Source organism: Salmo salar, chromosome ssa01 (genome assembly GCF_905237065.1).
Source record: "Salmo salar chromosome ssa01, Ssal_v3.1, whole genome shotgun sequence".
In the NCBI taxonomy this organism is placed as follows: domain Eukaryota; kingdom Metazoa; phylum Chordata; class Actinopteri; order Salmoniformes; family Salmonidae; genus Salmo; species Salmo salar.
In genome coordinates this window covers 15,994,638-16,005,522 of record NC_059442.1, presented here as the reverse complement: position 1 = coordinate 16,005,522, position 10,885 = coordinate 15,994,638, and positions in this window count along the sequence as shown.

Sequence of the window (10,885 nt, the reverse complement as noted above, 5' to 3'; positions counted from 1 at the left end):
GCCCTTTATACCCCCTGAAGACACCAGCTGTAGAATACTGCCCTTTATAACCCCTGAAGACCCCAGCAGTAGAATACTGCCCTTTATAACCCCTGAAGACCCCAGCAGTAGAATACTGCCCTTTATACCCCCTGAAGACCCCAGCTGTAGAATACTGCCCTTTATACCCCCTGAAGACACCAGCTGTAGAATACTGCCCTTTATAGCCCCTGAAGACACCAGCTGTAGAATACTGTCATTTTTACCCCCTGAAGACACCACCTGTAGAATACTGCCCTTTACACCCCCTGAAGACCCCAGCTGTAGAATACTGCCCTAACACCCCCCTGAAGACACCAGCTGTAGAATACTGCCCTTTATACCCCCTGAAGACCCCAGCAGTAGAATACTGCCCTTTATACCCCCTGAAGACCCCAGCTGTAGAATACTGCCCTTTATACCCCCTGAAGACACCAGCTGTAGAATACTGCCCTTTATACCCCCTGAAGACCCCAGCAGTAGAATACTGCCCTTTATACCCCCTGAAGACCCCAGCTGTAGAATACTACCCTTTATACCCCCTGAAGACCCCAGCTGTAGAATACTGCCCTTTATACCCCCTGAAGACACCAGCTGTAGAATACTGCCCTTTATACCCCCTGAAGACACCAGCTGTAGAATACTGCCCTTTATACCCCCTGAAGACCCCAGTTGTAGAATACTGCCCTTTACACCCCCTGAAGACACCAGCTGTAGAATACTGCCCTTTACACCCCCTGAAGACAACAGCTGTAGAATACTGCCCTTTATACCCCATGAAGACACCAGCTGTAGAATACTGCCCTTTATACCCCCTGAAGACACCAGCTGTAGAATACTGTCCTTTATACCCCCTGAAGACCCCAGCTGTAGAATAATGCCCTTTACACCCCCTGAAGACCCCAATTGTAGAATACTGCCCTTTACACCCCCTGAAGACACCAGCTGTAGAATACTGCCCTACACCCCCTGAAGACACCAGCTGTAGAATACTGCCCTTTATACCCTCTGAAGACACCAGCTGTAGAATACTGCCCTTTATACCCCCTGAAGACACCAGCTGTAGAATACTGCCCTTTATAACCCCTGAAGACCCCAGCAGTAGAATACTGCCCTTTATAACCCCTGAAGACCCCAGCAGTAGAATACTGCCCTTTATACCCCTGAAGACCCCAGCTGTAGAATACTGCCCTTTATACCCCCTGAAGACACCAGCTGTAGAATACTGCCCTTTATAGCCCCTGAAGACACCAGCTGTAGAATACTGTCATTTTTACCCCCTGAAGACACCACCTGTAGAATACTGCCCTTTACACCCCCTGAAGACCCCAGCTGTAGAATACTGCCCTAACACCCCCTGAAGACACCAGCTGTAGAATACTGCCCTTTATACCCCCTGAAGACCCCAGCAGTAGAATACTGCCCTTTATACCCCTGAAGACCCCAGCTGTAGAATACTGCCCTTTATACCCCCTGAAGACACCAGCTGTAGAATACTGCCCTTTATACCCCCTGAAGACCCCAGCAGTAGAATACTGCCCTTTATACCCCCTGAAGACCCCAGCTGTAGAATACTGCCCTTTATACCCCCTGAAGACACCAGCTGTAGAATACTGCCCTTTATACCCCCTGAAGACACCAGCTGTAGAATACTGCCCTTTATACCCCCTGAAGACACCAGCTGTAGAATACTGCCCTTTATACCCCCTGAAGACCCCAGTTGTAGAATACTGCCCTTTACACCCCCTGAAGACAACAGCTGTAGAATACTGCCCTTTATACCCCATGAAGACACCAGCTGTAGAATACTGCCCTTTACACCCCCCTGAAGACCCTAGCTGTAGAATACTGCCCTTTACACCCCCTGAAGACCCCAGCTGTAGAATACTGTCATTTTTACCCCTGAATACCCAGCTGTAGAAAACTGCCACTTCCACCCCCCTGAAGACACCAGCTGTAGAATACTGTCATTTTTACCCGTTCAAGACACCAGCTGTAGAATACTGCCACTTACACCGCCTGAAGACACCAGCTGTAGAATACTGCCTTTTATACCCCCTGAAGACACCAGCTCTAGAATACTGCCCTTTATACCCCCTGAAGACACCAGCTGTAGAATACTGCCCTTTATACACCCTGAAGACCCCAGCTGTAGAATACTGCCCTAACACCCCCTGAAGATCCCAGCTGTAGAATACTGTCATTTTTACCCCCTGAAGACACCAGCTGTAGAATACTGCCCTTTATACCCCCTGAAGACCCCAGCTGTAGAATACTGCCACTTGCACCCCCCTGAAGACACCAGCTATAGAATACTGCCACTTACACCCCCCTGAAGACGCCAGCTGTAGAATACTGCCCTTTATACCCCCTGAAGACAGCAGCTGTAGAATACTGCCCTTTATACCCCCTGAAGACAACAGCTGTAGAATACTGCCCTTTATACCCCCTGAAGACACCAGCTGTAGAATACTGCCCTTTACACCCCCTGAAGACCCCAGCTGTAGAATACTGCCTTTTACACCCCCTGAAGACCCCAGCTGTAGAATACTGCCCTTTATACCCCCTGAAGACCCCAGCTGTAGAATACTGCCCTTTATATCCCCTGAAGACCCAGCTGTAGAATACTGCCCTTTATACACCCTGAAGACCCCAGCTGTAGAATACTGTCATTTTTACCCCCTCAAGACCCAGCTGTAGAATACTGCCACTTACACCACCCTGAAGACACCAGCTGTAGAATATTGCCCTTTCCACTGCCTGAAGACCCCAGCTGTAGAATACTGCCCTTTCTACCCCCTGAAGACCCCAGAAGTAGAATACTGCCCTGTATATCCACTGAAGACCCCAGTTGTAGAATACTGCCCTTTATACCCCGTGAAGACACCAGCTGTAGAATACTGCCTCTTACACCCCCCTGAAGACACCAGTTGTAGAATACTGCCACTTACACCCCCTGAAGACACCAGCTGTAGAATACTGCCACTTACACCCCCCTGAAGACACCAGCTGTAGAATACTGCCCTTTATACCCCCTGAAGACAACAGCTGTAAAATACTGCCCTTTATACCCCCTGTTGACAACAGCTGTAAAATACTGCCCTTTATACCCCCTGAAGACACCAGCTGTAGAATACTGCCCTAACACCCCCTGAAGATCCCAGCTGTAGAATACTGTCATTTTTACCCCCTGAAGACACCAGTTGTAGAATACTGCCACTTACACCCCCTGAAGACACCAGTTGTAGAATACTGCAACTTGCACCCCCCTGAAGACACCAGCTGTAGAATACTGCCCTTTATACCCCCTGAAGACAACAGCTGTAAAATACTGCCCTTTATACCCCCTGTTGACAACAGCTGTAAAATACTGCCCTTTATACCCCCTGAAGACACCAGCTGTAGAATACTGCCCTAACACCCCCTGAAGATCCCAGCTGTAGAATACTGTCATTTTTACCCCCTGAAGACACCAGCTGTAGAATACTGCCCTTTACACCGCCTGAAGACCCCAGTTGTAGAATACTGCCCATTATACCCCCTAAAGACACCAGTTGTAGAATACTGCCACTTGCACCCCCCTGAAGACACCAGCTATAGAATACTGCCACTTACACTCCCCTGAAGACCCCAGCTGTAGAATACTGCCCTTTATACCCCCTGAAGACACCAGTTGTAGAATACTGCAACTTGCACCCCCCTGAAGACACCAGCTGTAGAATACTGCCCTTTACACCCCCTGAAGACACCAGCTGTAGAATACTGCCCTTTATACCCCCTGAAGACCCCAGCAGTAGAATACTGCCCTTTATACCCCCTGAAGACCCCAGCTGTAGAATACTGCCACTTACACCCCCTGAAGACACCAGCTGTAGAATACTGCCCTTTATATCCCCTGAAGACCCCAGCTGTAGAATACTGCCCTTTATACCCCCTGAAGTCACCAGCTGTAGAATACTGCCCTTTATACACCCTGAAGACCCCAGCTGTATAATACTGTGATTTTTACCCGTTGAAGACACCAGCTGTAGAATACTGCCCTTTATACACCCTGAAGACCCCAGCTGTATAATACTGTCATTTTTACCAGTTGAAGACTCCAGCTGTAGAATACTGCCCTTTATACACCCTGAAGACCCCAGCTGTAGAATACTGCCACTTGCACCCCCCTGAAGACACCAGCTATAGAATACTGCCACTTACACCCCCCTGAAGACGCCAGCTGTAGAATACTGCCCTTTATACCCCCTGAAGACACCAGCTGTAGAATACTGCCCTTTACACCCCCTGAAGACCCCAGCTGTAGAATACTGCCCTTTATATCCCCTGAAGACCCCAGTTGTAGAATACTGCCCTTTATACCCCCTGAAGACACCAGTTGTAGAATACTGCCACTTGCACCCCCCTGAAGCCACCAGCTATAGAATACTGCCACTTACACCCCCTGAAGACAGCAGCTGTAGAGTACTGCCCTTTCTACCCCCTGAAGACCCCAGCTGTAGAATACTGCCCTTTATATCCCCTGAAGATCCCAGTTGTAGAATACTGCCCTTTATACCCCGTGAAGACACCAGCTGTAGAATACTGCCACTTACACCCCCCTGAAGACACCAGTTGTAGAATACTGCCACTTACACCCCCTGAAGACACCAGCTGTAGAATACTGCCACTTACACCCCCCTGAAGACACCAGTTGTAGAATACTGCAACTTGCACCCCCCTGAAGACACCAGCTGTAGAATACTGCCCTTTACACCCCCTGAAGACACCAGCTGTAGAATACTGCCACTTACACCCCCTGAAGACCCCAGCTGTAGATTACTGCCCTTTATACCGCCTGAAGACACCAGGAATAGAATACTGCCCTTTGCACCCCCTGAAGACACCAGCTGTAGAATACTGCCCTTTATACCCCCTGAAGACACCAGCTGTAGAATACTGCCCTAACACCTTCTGAAGATCCCAGCTGTAGAATACTGTCATTTTTACCCCCTGAAGACACCAGCTGTAGAATACTGCCCTTTACACCGCCTGAAGACCCCAGCTGAAGAATACTGCCCTTTATATCCCCTGAAGACCCCAGTTGTAGAATACTGCCCTTTATACCCCCTGAAGACACCAGTTGTAGAATACTGCCACTTGCACCCCCCTGAAGACGCCAGCTGTAGAATACTGCCCTTTATACCCCCTGAAGACACTAGCTGTAGAATACTGCCCTTTATACCCCCTGAAGACAACAGCTGTAGAATACTGCCCTTTATACCCCCTGAAGACCCCAGCTGTAGAATACTGCCCTTTATACCCCCTGAAGACCCCAGCTGTAGAATACTGCCCTTTATACCCCCTGAAGACCCCAGCAGTAGAATACTGCCCTTTATACCCCCTGAAGACCCCAGCTGTAGAATACTGCCCTTTATATCCCCTGAAGACCCCAGTTGTAGAATACTGCCCTTTATACCCCGTGAAGACACCAGCTGTAGAATACTGCCACTTACACCCCCTGAAGACGCCAGCTGTAGAATACTGTCCTTTATACCCCCTGAAGACCCCAGCTGTAGAATACTGCCACTTACACACCCCTGAAGACACCAGTTGTAGAATACTGCCCTTTATACCCCCTGAAGACACCAGCTGTAGAATACTGCCCTTTATACCCCCTGAAGACCCCAGCTGTAGAATACTGCCCTTTATACCCCCTGAAGATACCAGCTGTAGAATACTGCACTTTACAACCCCTGAAGACACCAGCAGTAGAATACTGCCCTTTATACACCCTGAAGACCCCAGCTGTAGAATACTGCCCTTTATACCCCCTGAAGACCCCAGCTGTAGAATACTGCCCTTTATACCCCTGAAGACCCCAGCTGTAGAATACTGCCCTTTATACCCCCTGAAGACACCAGCTGTAGAATACTGCCCTTTACACCCCCTGAAGACCCCAGCTGTAGAATACTGCCCTTTATACCCCCTGAAGACACCAGCTGTAGAATACTGCCCTTTATACCCCCTGAAGACCCCAGCTGTAGAATACTGCCCTTTATACCCCCTGAAGACACCAGCTGTAGAATACTGCCCTTTATACCCCCTGAAGACCCCAGCTGTAGAATACTGCCCTTTACACCCCTGAAGACCCCAGCTGTAGAATACTGCCCTTTATACCCCCTGAAGTCCCCAGCTGTAGAATACTGCCCTTTATACCCCCTGAAGACCCCAGCTGTAGAATACTGCCCTTTATACCCCCTGAAGACCCCAGCTGTAGAATACTGCCCTTTACACCCCCTGAAGACCCCAGCTGTAGAATACTGCCCTTTATACCCTCTGAGGACACCAGCCATAGAATACTGCCCTAACACCCCCCTGAAGACACCAGCTGTAGAATACTTCCCTTTATACCCCCTGAAGACACCAGCTGTAGAATACTGCCCTTTACACCGCCTGAAGACCCCAGCTGTAGAATACTGCCATAACACCCCCTGAAGACACCAGCTGTAGAATACTGTCATTTTTTCCCCCTGAAGACACCAGCTGTAGAATACTGTCATTTTTACCCCCTAAAGACCCCAGCTGTAGAATACTGTCATTTTTACCCCCTAAAGACCCCAGCTGTAAAATACTGTCATTTTTTCCCCCTGAAGACACCAGCTGTAGAATACTGCCCTTTATACCACCTGAAGACGCCAGTTGTAGAATACTGCCCTTTATACCCCCTGAAGACACCAGCTGTAGAATACTGCCACTTACACCCCCCTGAAGACACCAGCTGTAGAATACTGCCACTTACACCCCCTGAAGACGCCAGCTGTAGAATACTGCCCTTTATACCCCCAGAAGACACCAGCTGTAGAATACTGCCCTAACACCCCCTGAAGACCCCAGCTGTAGAATACTGTCGTTTTTACCCCCTGAAGACACAAGCTGTAGAATATTGCCCTTTACACCCCCTGAAGACACCACCTGTAGAATACTGCCCTTTATACCCCCTGAAGACCCCAGCTGTAGAATACTGCCACTTACACACCCCTGAAGACACCAGTTGTAGAATACTGCCCTTTACACCCCCTGAAGACCCCAGCTGTAGAATACTGCCCTTTATAGACCCTGAAGACACCAGCTGTAGAATACTGCCCTAACACCCCCTGAAGACCCCAACTGTAGAATACTGTCATTTTTACCCCCTCAAACCCAGCTGTAGAATACTGCCACTTACACCCCCCTGAAGACACCAGCTGTAAAATACTGTCATTTTTACCCCCTGAAGACACAAGCTCTTCAATACTGCCCTTTACACCCCCTGAAGACACCACCTGTAGAATACTGCCCTTTACACCCCCTGAAGACCCCAGCTGTAGAATACTGCCCTTTATACCCCCTGAAGACAACAGCTGTAGAATACTGCCCTTTATACCCCCTGAAGACAACAGCTGTAGAATACTGCCCTATACACCCCCTGAAGACACCAGCTGTAGAATACTGCCCTTTATACCCCCTGAAGACCCCAGCTGTAGAATACTGCCCTTTATAGCCCCTGAAGACACCAGCTGTAGAATACTGCCACTTACACCCCCCTGAAGACAGCAGCTGTAGAATACTGTCATTTTTTCCCCCTGAAGACACCAGCTGTAGAATACTGCCCTTAATACCCCTGAAGAAACCAGCTGTAGAATACTGCCACTTGCACCCCCCTGAAGACACCAGCTGTAGAATACTGCCAGTTACACCCCCTGAAGACACCAGCTGTAGAATACTGCCACTTACACCCCCCTGAAGACAACAGTTGTAGAATACTGCCACTTGCACCCCCCTGAAGACACCAGCTGTAGAATATTGCCACTTACACCCCCCTGAAGACACCAGCTGTAAAATACTGTCATTTTTACCCCCTGAAGACACAAGCTCTTCAATACTGCCCTTTACACCCCCTGAAGACACCACCTGTAGAATACTGCCCTTTACACCCCTGAAGACCCCAGCTGTAGAATACTGCCCTTTATACCCCCTGAAGACAACAGCTGTAGAATACTGCCCTATACACCCCCTGAAGACACCAGCTGTAGAATACTGCCCTTTATACCCCCTGAAGACCCCAGCTGTAGAATACTGCCCTTTATACCCCCTGAAGACACCAGCTGTAGAATACTGCCACTTACACCCCCCTGAAGACAGCAGCTGTAGAATACTGTCATTTTTTCCCCCTGAAGACACCAGCTGTAGAATACTGCCCTTAATACCCCTGAAGAAACCAGCTGTAGAATACTGCCACTTGCACCCCCCTGAAGACACCAGCTGTAGAATACTGCCAGTTACACCCCCCTGAAGACACCAGCTGTAGAATACTGCCACTTACACCCCCCTGAAGACAACAGTTGTAGAATACTGCCACTTGCACCCCCCTGAAGACACCAGCTGTAGAATACTGCCACTTACACCCCCTGAAGACACCAGCTGTAGAATACTGCCCTTTATACCCCCAGAAGACACCAGCTGTAGAATACTGCCCTTTATACCCCCTGAAGACACCAGCTGTAGAATACTGCCCTTTACACCCCCTGAAGACACCAGCTGTAGAATACTGCCACTTACAACCCCCTGAAGACCCCAGCTGTAGAATACTGCCCTTTATACCCTCTGAAGACCCCATTTGTAGAATACTGCCCTTTAAACCCCCTGAAGACACCAGCTGTAGAATACTGCCCTTTATACACCCTGAAGACACCAGCTGTAGAATACTGCCCTTTACACCCCCTGAAGACACCAGCTGTAGAATACTTCCTTTTACACCCCCTGAAGACCCCAGCTGTAGAATACTGCCATTTACACCCCCGGAAGACACCAGCTGTAGAATACTGCCCTTTATACCCCCTGAAGACACCAGCTGTAGAATACTGCCCTTTACACCCCCTGAAGACACCAGCTGTAGAATACTGTCATTTTTACCCCCTGAAGACACCAGCTGTAGAATACTGCCCTTTATACCCCCTGAAGACAAAAGCTGTGGAATACTGCCCTTTATACCCCCTGAAGACACCAGCCGTCGAATACTGCCCTAACACCCCCTGAAGACCCCAGCTGTAGAATGCTATCATTTTTACCCCCTGAAGACCCCAGCTATAGAATACTGCCCTTTACACCCCCTGAAGACCCCAGCTGTAGAATACTGCCCTTTATACCCCCTGAAGACCCCAGCTGTAGAATGCTGCCCTTTATACCCCCTGAAGACACCAGCTGTAGAATACTGCCCTTTATAGACCCTGAAGACACCAGCTGTAGAATACTGCCCTAACACCCCCTGAAGACCCCAACTGTAGAATACTGTCATTTTTACCCCCTCAAACCCAGCTGTAGAATACGGCCACTTATACCCCCCTGAAGACCCCAGCTGTAGAATAATGCCCTTTACACCCCCTGAAGACAACAGCTGTATAATACTGCCCTTTATACCCTCTGAAGACCCCAGCTGTAGAATACTGTCATTTTTACCCCCTGAAGACCCCAGCTGTAGAATACTGTCATTTTTACCCCCTGAAGACCCCAGCTGTAGAATACTGCCCATTATACCTAATGAAGACACCAGCTGTAGAATACTGCCCTTTATACCACCTGAAGACACCAGCTGTAGAATACTGCCACTTGCACCCCCCTGAAGACACCAGCTGTAGAATACTGACACTTACACCCCCTGAAGACGCCAGCTGTAGAATACTGCCCTTTATACCCCCTGAAGACAACAGATGTAGAATACTGCCCTTTTTACCCCCTGAAGACCCCAGCTGTAGAATACTGCCCTTTATACCCCCTGAAGACCCCAGCTGTAGAATACTGCCCTTTATACCCCCTGAAGACCCCAGCTGTAGAATACTGCCCTTTATACCCCCTGAAGACCCCAGCTGTAGAATACTGCCCTTTATACCCCCTGAAGACACCAGCAGTGGAATACTGCCCTTTATACCCCCTGAAGACCCCAGCTGTAGAATACTGCCCTTTATACCCCCTGAAGACCCCAGTTGTAGAATACTGCCCTTTATACCCCCTGAAGACCCCAGCTGTAGAATACTGCCCTTTATACCCCCTGAAGACCCCAGCTGTAGAATACTGCCCTTTATACCCCCTGAAGACCCCAGCTGTAGAATACTGCCCTTTATACACCCTGAAGACCCCAGCAGTAGAATACTGCCCTTTATACCCCCTGAAGACCCCAGCTGTAGAATACTGCCCTTTATAACCCCTGAAGACACCAGCTGTAGAATACTGCCCTTTATACCCCCTGAAGACCCCAGCTGTAGAATACTGCCCTTTGTACACCCTGAAGACCCCAGCAGTAGAATACTGCCCTTTATACCCCCTGAAGACCCCAGCTGTATAATACTGCCCTTTATACCCCCTGAAGACACCAGCTGTAGAATACTGCCCTTTATTGCCCCTGAAGACAACAGCTGTAGAATTCTGCCCTTTATACCCTCTGAAGACCCCAGCTGTAGAATACTGTCATTTTTACCCCCTGAAGACCCCAGCTGTAGAATACTGCCCTTTATACCACCTGAAGACACCAGCTGTAGAATACTGCCACTTGCACCCCCCTGAAGACACCAGCTGTAGAATACTGACACTTACACCCCCTGAAGACGCCAGCTGTAGAATACTGCCCTTTATACCCCCAGAAGACACCAGTTGTAGAATACTGCCCTAACACCCCCTGAAGACCCCAGCTGTAGAATACTGTAATTTTTACCCCCTCAAGAGCCAGCTGTAGAATACTGCCACTTACACCCCCCTGAAGACCCCAGCTGTAGAATACTGCCCTTTTTACCCCCTGAAGACCCCAGCTGTAGAATACTGCCCTTTATACCCCCTGAAGACACCAGCTGTAGAA